General features: G+C 39.8%; 1 protein-coding gene across 7 annotated transcripts in view; it reads left to right on the top strand.

Annotated features, from left to right (window-relative positions):
• The window catches only part of AGBL1 (AGBL carboxypeptidase 1), a 484,353-nt gene that overhangs the window by 376,188 nt on the left and 93,569 nt on the right, over positions 1-14,596 (top strand). For all 7 annotated transcript variants that reach the window (XR_015795343.1, XR_015795337.1, XR_015795339.1 and 4 more), the window contains exon 23: positions 14,245-14,349. The gene's annotated coding sequence lies outside the window, so the exon portion shown is untranslated. The remainder of the gene's footprint in view (positions 1-14,244; positions 14,350-14,596) is intronic.

Here is a 14,596-nt window from a genome sequence, read left to right as displayed (position 1 = left end):
ATTAGTTCATCTGGGCGTGCTTCCTGTCTGGACTACCTTGCGAGGCTGACATCAATCCTGCAAGTCTGAAAGTACAGTTCTCCCCTGTCACCTTTGCAGCCCAAGAAACTAGGCAGGGTCCCTTCTGAGATGTTTGCCATGACCACATTTCTGTGGTGGGCTCAGCTACCTCTTATCTGACCATTCCCCTGGCTTTGTTTTTTTCCTGTTTCCCAAGGTCATTCCCACATACCATTACAAAAGATGAGCAAATTATCCCTGTAATATTAATCTTATGTGTAGTAGTATAATTCGGGAGAGTCTGACACATAGACTTCATTCTAAGATATGAAGATGCCAAGGAAATAATATGACTCCTCATCCATCTTGACTTTCCCACATCTACTCCCTTTCTCTCCAACTGTAGGAACATAAGAGTGGTCTGCTAGTGGCTGAGTTTATACATTCTTCGGAGTCACAATTTGTTAAACAAGTCATAACTATCCTTGATATAAATTAACTCTAGTTTATCAAGCATGGTTTATAAGTTGCAGTGGCTGGCTTCACATGGCACATTAAACCAAAAGCAAGCCACATTTAATACAAACCCTGTCACTGAGATCAGATCTTTGCTCTATGAAGAGCCATGAAATCATCCGTATTTTTTCTACCAGTTCTTATTTGAGCTGGTAAATGTGAATTTGTTTTTGAAATTTCTTTCAAAGGAGGAATAAATTTCAGTGAAATTTGCTTGTCTGGAGTGTGGTGTTTTGTCTTGTTTTTTGGTGGCAAAATGCCAAAGCGTGTGGGCATATTCTGGCTTTCATTGTCTAACGCTCTTCTCCAGTTATCTGCAGCCTCTGTGACTTCCCTACCTCTATTCAATCCCAAGAGAAGATTCCAAGTAGGAATTCCTCCCATTTTCTGATGAAGAAGTGTGGGCAGCCAAGGAGGCTTCATGATGATGGAAAATCATGTCCAAGAAAACACCAATGCCAGACAACCAACAACCCCCATCACCTCCCATGAGAAAATAAGCTCAAAAACACATATAAGTGAAATTCCAAAAGAATCTTTGAAAAATTCCAGAACAGATGTTATTATTTATTCATTCAATTTGTATAGCCACCCGTCTCACATCTGTGACTCTGGGTAGTACACATAATTAAAAATAACCAAACAATACAACCAATATACAAAAGCTAATAAAAGCAATAGCCCCATTAAAACACAATTAAACCCAAAATTTCAAACCAAATAAATAAGCAGGGAAGTACAAGTCATGCATCAATCAATGCAACCATCTAGCAGGCTCCGAACCATCGCCTGATCCCCAGACGTGTTTTGACACAGCATGAATTGTATTGCCTTATTTCATTTCACAGACGCAAGGGAGGACACAGTCGTAACCCTCCTAATGTGACAGCAAGGATCACGGGCAAGTCCTATTCAAGCATTGTTTCTTCCTGGCAGTGAAAACCTTTCTTCCCACTGCATGTTCTATTCAATTGCATGAAGGTTGCCTGCTTTCCAAAGAACCGAGATGCTCTTGTTTTGTTTTGCTAACACTATGAATTAAAATATACATATAATGTCTGTCAATATATTCTCAAGTTTACTCCAGCAGTTGCAGTACATGAAACAGCAGCTCATGGCCAGAAACAAGGTGCATCAGATGCAGCCTTCTCAAAGATGTAATGTTGCAAGTACCTGGAGAAAGGCATGAATGCTAAAGACTAGCAACTCTAATGAACTACCCCCCAAAATGCTTATTTTAGATAAAAATAGCCTTCCAAATCCCTGTTTACTTTGAGCTTCATACACTGGAGTTTGAACCATCTGTGTCTAAATATCTGTTTGATCATTGAACAATAAACCTGGATGGCCAGCCTGTTAATTGATGCCCTCACTCCCATAACACCAATAAGGAATGAGTGGACAATTCATGGGATTGTGGCTTTCATTACAAAAGTGAGCACTTCCTGACATTTCTACACTTTGTGCATAGAATTTGAGTTTTTTTTCCTCTAAAGGACACAGATCTAGAAGGGAAAAGTGGTCTTACCTCTTATTTGTTTGGATTCAAAGGCTTCTATGCTTAATCTCATAGCTGGAACTGGATTTGGGTTATGCTTTTGTTGGAGAGAAGGAGGGGACAGGTTCCTCTTAACAAACATGCTGGATTAGACCAAAGTCCTTACTAGTCCTGCTTCCTACAGTGGCCAACCATATGTCACTGGAAAGCTCAAAAATAAGACATGTGTTCCCAGCATGGTACATCTGTTGCTGTTACGTTGTCCAGTAATTCAATCACTTCCAACTCTTTGTGACCCAATAGGCAACATTTCCCCAGGATTATATGTCACTAACTGTTTCTCTGAATTCACAGCAGCTCTTGCTTGTGTCATCAGTAATAGTATCTAGCCATTTTGCCTTCTGTCAGTTTCTTTTTCCTTTCTTTTCCTTTCTCCTTTCCCTTTTTTCTTTTTTGATTCCCTTTGATTTTTCCAAGCATCAGGATCTCCTCCAACATCTTTTGTTTTCACATTATGTGTCCAAAATATCTAAGCTTTAGCTTTATGATTAGTGTTTCCAATTAGCAATGTGCTTTATGTCATCTAGTATTGAATTAGAGGGTTAGGTTAAAGGCATCAGGCTAGAAACTAGAAGACTATGAATTTGAGTCCTGGGTGACTTTGGGCCAGTCCCTCTCTCTCAGTCCAAGGAAAACAGCAATGGTAAACCCCTTCCAAAAATGTTGCCAGGAAAACTGCATGGATTTGTCCAGGCAGTTACCAGGAGTCCAGGCTGACTTGAAAGTGTTCACGTTCAGTATTGAATTATTCATTGTTCTTGTGATCCAGGGGTTTTCAGCCATTTCTTCCAACATCACAATTCAAAGGCATCAATTTTACTTTATTCACCTTTCTGATGGTCATCTCTTATAGACATATGTTGCGACTGGGAAAACCATGGCTTTGACAGTATGTATCTTTGTGACAGATTTGCCATTACCCTTCTCCCAAGCAGCAAACATTTCCTTATTTAATGGTTGCAGTCACCATCCCTTTGAAATTTCGACCCTAGGAAAATAAAGTCTGTTATGACTTGAACAAATTTTCGACTTATTTGCATTGGGTTGGCATTTCCTCTCGCCATAACTTAATCCTCTTAATGTTGAGCAGAAGGCCAGGTTTTGCACTCTATTTCAAATTTTACAAGAGATTTCTTAAACCTTTCTTACTTCCATTTATCAAAGTGATATCATCAATATATCTGGGGGTTTGTGATGTTTCTCCTGGTGATTTTAATCCCAATTTCTATTTCTTCTGGCCCAACATTTTCATGATACGTTCTGCCTTAAAATTAAATAAATAAGGCAACAGCACACAACGTTGATGCACTTCTTTTCAAATTTTGAACCATTTATTTGTTCCATATTTTGTCCTGCTAATTCTTGGTAATCATGGAAATTCTTCCATAGGCACACCCATATTTTTAAGGCTGCCCACAGTTTGTCATGGCCTACATACACAAAAGTGCTTGTGTAATCAATAAAGCAATGTTATTGCTTTATTTTAAAGCAAACAGGACTTTCTGGAACTCTCTTGCCTTTTCCATGATCCATAACATGTTCTCTGTGTGATCTCAGCTTCTCCTGGATCTTCTGAATCCATTTGGCAGTTCTCGTTCCATGGATTGTTGAAGTCTGGATTGCAAAATCCTGAGTGTAATTTTACCAGAATGGAAATAAGTGCAACCATTTGATAGTTTGAGCCTTTTTTTACCATGTCCTTTTTTGGTATTGGAATATGAAGTGATGTTTCCCCATTTCTTGACTCCTGCTTTCCTTCCATATTTAATTCCTTAATTCCATATAACAGGAATTCCTTAATTCCATATAACAGGAATTAAGGCTACAGTGCAGAAGAACCCCAAGTGCTACACATGATTTCAAAGCAAATGCTTTGAAATCATGTGTAGCACTTGGGGCTCTTCTGCACCGTAGCCTTAAACTTTTGGTCTCCTGTGCTGAATCCAGATGGAAATGGATCCAGCTTAAGAAATAGTTTAAAATTTAAATTAATTCTTCATCTCTAGCAAAGATGGTGGCCAACTGGACAGCAGTTACCATGGTTCTCCATTGGTGGATGCCTCTGCTTGCTTACTCTTCCCATCCATGTTGGGAAAGCAAGTGCCAATCACTTTTCTAACACCCCATTCCCCCAGTCAACTGCTAAACTTGTTTTTTTTTTTTAACTCCTTGTTTCACTAGTCCACCATCAGAAGGTCCCTTCAGAGGAGGGCAAGCAGATCTTGATGACATGGTTGTAGACCAGTGATCGGTGGGGAGGGAGCACATGACAGCCAGTTGGAAGTATTTACCTACAATGGAATGAAATATAGCAGGCAGACTGCACAGCAGTGCTTCTGCTGGCAGAAGTCAGAGAACACTACTTTTGATGGACGGCAAGAGAAGATATGCAGAGGTCACCTTCACAGCGGGTTGATGCTGGGTTGAGGACAACATTGTGCATTCATGGGCTCAAGAAAGCTGTCCTTGTGCCACTGTTCCGCTGGTATTTCATCAGCTCCTACAGCTTTCTTGTTAGCAATATTTTCTAGAGCCCATTTAACTTCACTTTCTAGAATGTCTGTCTCCTATTTATTGACCAAACCTTTGTGTGAATGTTCAGTTTGTGGATTTTTGGGGGGGACGGTACAGTTCTTCCATATATTTGTGCCATCCCTTCTTCCTTTCTCTAATAAATATTTCTCTCTTTTCATGTCCATCTTTTCAAGAAAGGTAGGTTGCCTTGATTTCTGTAACTTTCTTCAATGATTAGTAAATAATTTTCTTAAATAACTTCTTCAATAATCAGCAACTGCTTCTGTTACTGGCAATGTGTTTACTAATTTTTTACAAATGTCTATGCCTCCATCTCATAAATGGCTCTGGATAGCTTTATATATTAAAAACCATTTAACAAATTTTAGGTAAATTAAAAGACTTGAGTATAAAATATTTTAAAATATTGATGTTAGACATATCAGTTGCACAAGGTGTAAAAACCATCACAACTATTTGCTACAGAGAAACTTATTCTCCATGAATTTGCCTTAACCCACAGTTTGATGGCCGTTCACAGCATCTTCCCAATTTAGACTGCCATGTGGATAAAAACAGAGTTGTCTTTTTATCTGTTGACTTCAGCAGAACCTCATTTAGAAATGAATATATGAGGACATATTTCATACAGTTGAACTGAAACTGAATTATATACAAAGCCAAGTGTGGTAGAGAGCATTGTGCCCAAGGAATCTGTATTAGAAAGCTTTGCATAGAATTTTTAATTGCAGGCTGATCTGGAAATTGGACAGTATGAACATATGGTTGAGTATGCATGAAACTAGCATGGACTGGATGCATAAAAGTTTATACATCTCTAACTGAACCAAAGAATTCTCTTTGAACTACAGCTTGCTCATCACACTTAACACTATTATTTACGTATTATTTAATTCCATGTATTTGAACTATTTTTATGCTGCCTCTTTCATAGTGCGTCTTCAGGTGGTGTATAGAATTAAAAACACCCTGAAATATTGTCAAATACAGTATGCAATTGATTGTTTCTGAGATCTGTACACTCACCCATTAATTTCTCCTCATAATAACACTGATTTTGATAGGATGTTCTTAGAGATAGGCTCTTTCCCCCTTTCCTCTTTAATTGCTGTGTTCACATTTTAAATGAAGTGTGCAAGTCAGTTGTTTAATTTAGATTTAATAGGATAATTATTGCATGACAAATTAATGCCAAATAACTATTAATTTTTTTCTGGAGTTTTTTTTAACAAGATATCTGTTAGATAGTTGGCAGTTTACCTTGAGAAATATGGAGCTAAAAACTTCTGGCATTTTATTTTCACATCCATTTCTAGCTGCTTCTGGTGTTTTATTATTCTTCAGAATGTAGGTTTCTTAAGTATAGCTTTTGTCTCAAAAGAAGAAAAATGCAAGTACATAACAAATATGTAAGTTTGCAAATTAGAAATAGCATGCATTCTGCATTTACAGTTTCTAAAGAATCAGATTCCAGTCTAATATAGTAAGTAGTTATCCAGGAGCCATAGGATTTTTTTTTTATTTTTATTTTTTTTACATCCACATTCCAAGATTTGAGACTTTGCTTGAGGAACAAATTCAACGTGGGACTTTCTGACACAGGGAAAATCCTGATTTGATAGTCCCCTGATGGGAGATGCTAAGGATCAGAAGGTTCATTAGCTTCCCAGCTCCCAGTCAGACAAACTTAAGACTAGCAACAGGAAGGATGGATTTGAAAATAAATAAATAAACTTTGGAAGAGGATTGAATGACAGAAATATGTCTGTCCTTGTCAGGAAGTTATTGGGGATTTTTGGAAGAACTTTAAAATCAACGCACTCCAAGAAACAATAGGATTGCTCTGCCATTTGCATCTCTGGTTCCCTTTGAGAACTAGTGACTTCAGCTCAGCTGAACCCTGAGGGTGAATTTGTCTTTCAAACATCAGTTTCATGCTACACACTTTGAGCTTGAACCTAGTTACAACGTGGTTCTTTGCAGATTAATCTTTCCAATCAGGGCTCTTTTCAAAGCTTATTATTTATGGGATAAAATTGTTTATTCCCTGCGCACCACCATGTATTCCTCCTTCTCCTCCTGGCCTTGAATCTTAGTTCTTTGCCTTCTCATTTAATTTATCCCCCAGCAATTAATGTCCTTGACTGGCAATGTTTCAATAGCAAACAATTTCATCTCTGCAAGTAGAAGCTGCCTTTTGGAAGGGAAATGCAATCTACAATAAGATCAGGTTGTATTTTCCCATGACGGACATCTGTATGTAAGATAAGTGTTTTCTCTGGGATGCTACAGGTTGCAAACACCTCACCTTTGGTGAAATATTTCCATGTCTCTCTTCTTCTCTGGCTTCCCCCCATCTCCCTCTCATTATTCTGTACAGCCTTCTATCCACAATAGGGCATTAATTGATTCTTGCTTGGTATCTCGGGAGCCTCCATAGTAAGTAAGGCAGGGCAGTCAGTGTTTTTCGACCAGCCATGTTTTTGCAATAAGATCTGCAGATATTAACATATGATGATACTTGGTACAGGAGTTGAAGTTTCCACTTACCAATGAAACTTTTCCTAAAATGAAATGCATAGCATTTTAAGGTCCAAGAATCAACGTTCAGTGGCCTGCATAGTGGCTACACTTGAGAATTTAATGGCGGGGGTGGGATAGGAGGTAGGGGAAGGTCAGAATAAAAAGCCCATTAAAGTTCATTTATGTTTAAATGTAATTCCACTTAATTATAGGCAAAATAATCATGCTAACTGTTTTGATCTTATTGAACATGATTATTTTACTTATATTTAGTATCTTCCCCTTTTAGTCACATTAAAAAGTACAGTGTTTCAGCCACTTTGGGATATTATCAGGAGTCCATGTCCAAGGCTTATGATGCTATATGCAGCTCAGGGACTTCAGGTTGTGTAACTCTTGTCCTAAAGGTGCACTAGCAATGAAATCACTTTTCTCCCTATTCAGTTTTGATACTATCAATAATTGTCATATGGGACTGGTTAAGCCTAATGATTTTTCTGAAATTCTCTTGTTCTTGGCATTCTGAATCTTCTTCCACCCATTGAGTAGGCATCTCAAACCCTTTGCTCAAAAGGGACTTAATTACATTAATAAGGGCATAGGAATAGGGGCATAGGAAAAAGGAGTTTGAACCTTTTGGGGCAGTGCTCCAGTTCAGACTTAGAATTCAGTTTGCCTGTGTGCCAGAGTATTTTGGGTCATCTAAATCAATCCCAAAGCCTTGGATTCAGTTTAGTGAGTTGACTCAACTTGCAAGTGGTAGGAAGCAAATTATTTGACCTGAGAGGTGCTTGCTCCTCTTGTTCTTCTCTGAAGTCAGACTTGCAGTGAGTACTGAAACAACCTCTTTGTTATTGCTAGTGCCTTTCTATCTAGGATTAGAAAATAGTGACTTTATGTCTACAACGGCAATGAAATAATTGCGCCAGAGGCTCCATGACCTTGCTAAAGGTCTAAAAAATCATGGAAATTTACACTGCCCAGAGACAGTTGTGCTGGTAACATGGTAAAGCTTAAGGGAATCATCACTTAAACATAACGAGCCAAATTTCTCCATAAATGGGTTTGAAATCAACTATATATGCTAAATATGAGAGAAAGCCAAATTGGCAGATACATCCAGTTCTAGGAACAAAGCAGTTCAGAGTAATACTGAATTTAGAACATCACTGTGTACTAAATTTATCTACAGGTTGACCTGAAATTCAGCTGAAACCCTATTTATGCACAAATTATGTCTTTAAAAAATCCAGTCTGGGTGGTAGAGATAGTGTTTCTCTCTTTCTTTCTCTCTCTCTCTTTTCCTCACCTTCTTTGAAAAGGAGAGCCATCAGTCAACCAAAGTTGTCTTTGTGAGGAAACAAGGAAACAAACCTCTTTTAAAAATACTGCTGTCTTCAGAAACTTGATTTCCTGAAAATGAAAACCTAAAATGTTCTTCTGGGGAAGTTGGGATGCATTTGAAAATGTCGGGGGAGGGGGAACCACCTTGTTATCCCTATTAACATTTAATATGTTCCTACATCGGTTTCTAAAAGATAGGCTTATTTATTATTCAACATTTTTCCCATCTGGTATTTCACCTGCTGTCAGCCCTTGCAAGTGGAGCATAGTCTCCTGGGGGTCTTTTTTTCTTATGAAAGCAGATGATAACTTGTGCTGTTGAAGACAAATAGAAAGATAGATATGCAACCTTTCATTTTTCCAGTCTGGTGAGTTTATGGACAGGATTACAACATGGCTTACTTTAAAGGAAGATGGATTTTTGCCATTCACTGACCCATTGTACCTTCAAACAAAATGGCTCTGAAAGGTAATTTTTCTTGCCACCTTAAATCTGTTTTCCATGTAGTGTTGAGTAGTCCTATATGGCACCAACTAAATGCCTGTCATTAAGAGTGGCAGTTTGTATGAAAAGAGAGAGGGTGTAGGTTCCATTGCTTCGTAAGATCAGCATCAGTAGAAAGTAGGGAATTTATTGTCAGGCTGATAGGGATTCTAAGACATACATTCTCTTTTGATCTCCAGAAAGTTTTTTTTTTTTTCCCCTCCTGCAGAAGAGACTTTTGCTTTTTTACCACATTCTCAATGTCCTTTAGAATTTATTTTGGTGATGTTCTGAGCCACCTTGAGCTCCAGGGTAAAAGGTGGAATATAAATGCAACCAATAAGGATGTACTGTTGCAAGTTGGTGGTGGGTCTTGCAGCTCTTGTTTTCTGCTATGCATTTCTTCATGAGGCTGTAGGCCATCTACATTGCTAATATCTTCCTCACTAGGAAGAAAGGAATCCATTGACATGACTTGAATTCCATACTCAATCAGCATTTGGAAAATGTGTTCTCTACTGCTAGGCTTTGGCAGTACGATCCATAATGGACTGACTTGTTTCTTCTGCTAATCCTTTTCTCCAGGGTTGTGGTTGTTGCTCTCCTCCTCCTCTTCCTCCTCCTCCGTATAAAAATGGCTTTTATAGGGTTAGGTGTTACCATTACACCACACACGGGGTGGTGTTGAATTAACTTTGGGCATGGTGAGATTACCCCCATTGTGGCTAGTTGGCTGAGTCAGTTAAGCCTTTTGGGGGTTCCCACAACACATCATCCCACCCCCACTGCTATCAACCCAGTTAAGCATGTTGTGGGAACAAGGATCAACAGAAACAATTTTTAAGCAACCCAGGTCTCTGTCTGACTGAAACCTGAGCATCCGTTATATTTGGATTGGAATCTGTTAAGAAAGACGATTCAGTGATTTTATTCCATATTTAAGGTGGTATTACAGGTTCATAACTGTTCAGCACTTCTCAGCATGCCCTTTTGTGGATTTTTATTTATTGGTATAATGCTTGAACGTGACTGGACTCTCTTAGTTGGCTTTCTTAACCACTGTCTGATAGTTATAGTCAAGAAGCACATGACTTAAAGATTCTTAGGATGGTAGCTGGACCCACATTTGCCACATCTCTGTGTAAAACATAATGAGTACCATTATCTTGTCTTCTGTGCGGGCTGATGTCATATTTGACAAATAAAAGTATGCAGGGGACCACTGGTGCTAATACACTTATCGATCTGTTCTTAACTTCCATTTTCTTGTTGCAAGAAATAGATCTATATGTTCACAATGCTAACTAATATTTATAAATAGTCAGGAGGTGGGCCACAGTGATTGATGGAATCTTTTTTATTTTCAGAGGTAAAAGATTTTCAAGCCCATTGGAACTGCTTCAGAGATCGGCAGGTCAAGGGCAACTTTTTTCTTCCAGACACGTGACTTGGTTCCCATCAAGCATTATCACCCCAGTGTATTCATTTAGGTTCTTTTCCTAGGTTATTGGCTGGGTACAAAACATCTGTCACCAGCCTCATCTTAATTTTCTAAGAAAGCTCTGAGTCTACATAGAAATTTTTTAGAAGAAAAAAATGATGGAAAGCTGCAGCTTTGTCTAAAATCAGAACTATTCATTCCTCCTCCCTCTCCTCAAAAAAAAAAAAAAAAGATAATGGTAAGCTGGTGTAATTGTGATCATTCAGAAAGACAGGGTAGATAGTTAATGGTTGTTCTGCAATAGATCATATTTTGGAGAGCAGCCACAACCCATTTGCAAAATTCTAAATGTGCCCACCAGCTTTGCTCGTGTGCTTATCCCTAAAATCTCTAAGATTTTATATAGAGACAGGGATAGATATAGAGATCTTTTCCTATGTTGCAGTAAACCGGAATGTGGAAGCACAGTTTTAATGTATCACACACCACAATGGAAGGCAGTTAATCTCAGAAGAGAAACTCTTGCGTTTTGGGGTATGGAATGCCTCCCTATTGCAGCTGAGTAAATGTCAATGACCATTGCAGGACAAACAGAAGTCAGGTAGAGTCCTCTTAGGGGTGAGCTGTTGTCTTCTTGGCAACAACATGAAATGATTTGTCTTTGTCATCTTCTGAGATGTTTTCTTGACAGTCTACCTGCAGGGCAAGGAAGTCTTGGTGATGTCCCTTCAAGTACTGATCAATTCTGGCCCTGCTTAGCTTTTTTTAAGGTCAGCCAAGGGTCTCTATCCCATTGGTTTCAACGGAAGAGTCTGATCCATGTACACCTATGAATGTTGAGATCTTACCTCTTGTTAATCTATCATTTTGTTTTATTTTCAAAGGAGAAACTCAAAGGCTACAGTAGATTCCCTCTGGTGCCTTTTGCCTTTTAAATAACAGCATGTAACAGTATGCCATTCTACTTAAAACCTGCGAACTTTCAAGCCCTTTCAGGTGTTTGAAAATCCCTACAGCGCACAGCATATGGCAAAAGGAAAGATGGGTGTTGGGGGAGAGAGAAAGTGAGATACGTACATACTGTCTATCTGTGGCACCTACTACAATATTTCTCCCCTGGGGTGGAAAATGAATGGTAAGTTGCAGGAATGCACACTGTCCCATTTGTTCTGTTTCACACTGCCATCTTGAAAGTCAAACGTGTATTGTATCTGCTCCAGTATATACAGAACCTCTTGCACAAAGATCATCAGGGAGAAAATCTATCTATGTGGTTGCTAGGAGTCGAACATGACTTGATGGCACATCATCTAATCCAAACCACACCAACTGGGGTTAAGAACATAAGAACATAAGTGGTGCCCTACTGAATCAGACCTCTGGCCCATCCAGTCCAGCAGTGTGTTCTCACAGTGGCCAACTAGCTGTACAAGGAAACCTGCTAGTTCTCCCAGCAGATGGCCTTCACAAGCAGTCACACTGCCATCAAGGCTAATAGCCATGAATGACCATGATTTCCATGAATTGGTCCAACGCTTTCTGGAAGCCAGCCAAGCTGGTAGCCAGCACCACATTGCTTGGTAATGGATTCTTAAGTTTATTTACATGATGTGTAAAAATAAATAATTTATTTTCTCTGCCCTGATTTCTTCCAGTATTCAATGTCATTTGGTGACCTCTGGTTCTAGTATTTGGGGAAAGGGAACATAGCTTCTCCTTGTCCACTTTATCCACACCATGCATAATCCTGTATATCACAATCATGTCCCCTCTTATTTGCCTCCTTTCTAGACTAAAAAACCCTAAGTGTCACAGCCTTTCCTCATAAGGAAGCTGCTCCAGCCCCTTGATCATCTTAATTGCCCTCCTCTGAAACTTCTCTAGCTCCACTATATCCTTTTTGAGGTGTGGTGATCAGAACTACACACAATGCCAGATGTGATTGCACCATTGCACCATATGGGCATTATTATACTGGCATCTCTATTTTCAGTAGCATCTCTTATTATCCCTAACTTGCGTTACCCTTTTTTTTTTTCAGTGGATACACATTGTCAACACCTTCATTGAACTGTTTACCGTTACTCCAAGATCTTTTTCCTTGTCAGTCATTCCTAGCTCTGATTCCATTAATGTATATGAGTGGTTAGGATACTTGGCATCAATGCGCATCACTATGCTTGCTCACAATGATATCTGCCATTTTTGATGCTCATCCCTCTAATGTACAAGGATCCCTTTGGAGCTCTTTGCAAACCCTTACTGTTTTTAATGCTCTGAACTATTTCATGTCATCAGCAAACTTGGCTATTTCACTAGTCATTAATTTCAGATCATTCAGTATGTTAAAAAGCACCCATCCTAGGACTGAACCCCACTAGTTACGTCCATCCATTGGGGAAAATGTCTGTTTACTCAAGTTAGTTGATGAGGTTAGTTGATGAGGTTCAAATCACTGTTTGGCAGAGGTTTCTTAAGATCAATATTGTATTACAGGGAAAAGTATTCTTTTGAATAATATGGTCCTGAGTCATGAAAGGCTTTATTGATTAATCTCATCAAAGTACTGGGAGCTTACTGCATTGGCAGATAGCCGCTCAGTGGCCCTGTTTCAGGTGACCAGGTCCCTCCTAGGTAAGGAGGAGCCAGGAGAGCCCCTGCAGGGCCGTTGTGAGGAATATTCTCAGCATCTGGCAGATAAAATTCCCCAACCACTCGGAGTTGGACTCTGGCTGAGCAGATCCTTTGGAGGTGACCAAGGCACATCTGGGCCTTGTTATCTGGGAGGAGTTCAAGTTGGTTGATCTTGAAGTACTGGACAGGGTTCTCATGGCTGTGAGCTTGGCCACTTGTGTTCTGGACCTATGTTCCTCCTGGTTGGTTAAGGCCTCTGGGAAGGTGGCATGTGGCTCGGTCCAAGTGGTGGTTAAGGCCTCTTTGTGGCCTTAGGGGGGTAGTACCACCTGTCTTCAAGGAGGTGGTGGTGTACCCCCTTCTGAAGAGGCCATCCTTGGACCCAGTTGGGTTAGACAACTTTTGTCCAGTCTCCAACCTTCCCTTTTTGGGGAAGGCTGTTGAGAGGGTGGTTGGCATGCAGCTTCTGAGGGCCTTGGAGGAAGCAGATTATCTGGACCCTTTTCAGTCTGGGTTCAGGCTGGGGTATAGCACTGAGACAGCATTGGTTGTGCTTGCTGATGACCTTCGGAGGGCCCGGGATGGGGCGGGGTGCAACTGTCCTGGCTCTCCCGGATATCTCAGTGGCTTTCGATACCATTGACCATGGAGGGAAGATTGTACTTTCAGACTTGCAAGATTCTGTCAATGTAGCTTTATCATAAAATAGGAATCACATCCTTCTGAACCTCTTTCCCCATCCACTATCCAGCTGTGGATGATGCTGTCTCTTATCTGACCATTCTCTTGGCAGCATCTCTTGGCCCAATCTCCCAAGGTCTGTCCCACATATCATTGCATTTACTCAATGTGATTAGCCACCCAAAGTCCATCTGGGAATAATATCATGGCATGAAATCCAACTAGGTCTTGCAATTTAACCCCAGCATCTGAAATCCAGAGCTCCATTGAGAATGGGTATAGTGTGGTGGGGAGATATGCTCTGAAAACAAGCATAATTTAAGCCTTGTACTGCTTCTCCATGTTGAGCTTTTATTTAAAGGCCAAAGAAGTGTTGATAGTTGGGGCTGGCTTTCATGGATAGTTTCCAATCTGAAAACAATTTGCATGTAGTAGCGATAACCTCCTTTCCCCAAATTAAAAGCTAGCTATCCTCTGCTCTAGATGAATGTTAAAAATGCTCTGTTCTTCCTTCCTCTCTCTTCATAGGTGTTGGCAGGTATTTCTGGAAGCAGTGGAACTGACAAAATGTATCATAACGTCATGCAAACCCTGTGACTTACCTGAGCCTATGTTGAGGTGCAAGTAGAAAAGGTGGGGTTTGCATCACTGCATTAGTGTGACGTTACTATGCATGTGTCATCATTTCCCCCTCACTGTGGCTAGCTGCAGACACTACTGCTTATTTTCTTATTATATTAATTGGATAAGACCAAGAGCTTTTTTGAACAGTGCTTGTGTTGTTATCAGATTCCAAGCACAGTGCTCGAAGAGCGTCTTAAAAATGTAGCAAAGTATAAATATTTGAAACCCCCTGGAGCTGGCATATGTACTTTTTTTA

The sequence above is a fragment of the Python bivittatus genome, unplaced genomic scaffold (genome assembly GCF_059951505.1).
Source record: "Python bivittatus isolate LINGU-HERP-01145 unplaced genomic scaffold, Pbiv_v1 ctg000140_np1212, whole genome shotgun sequence".
Taxonomy (NCBI): Eukaryota; Metazoa; Chordata; class Lepidosauria; order Squamata; family Pythonidae; genus Python; species Python bivittatus.
Note: the sequence above shows the minus strand (reverse complement) of the source record. Positions and strands in the feature narration are given on the sequence as shown.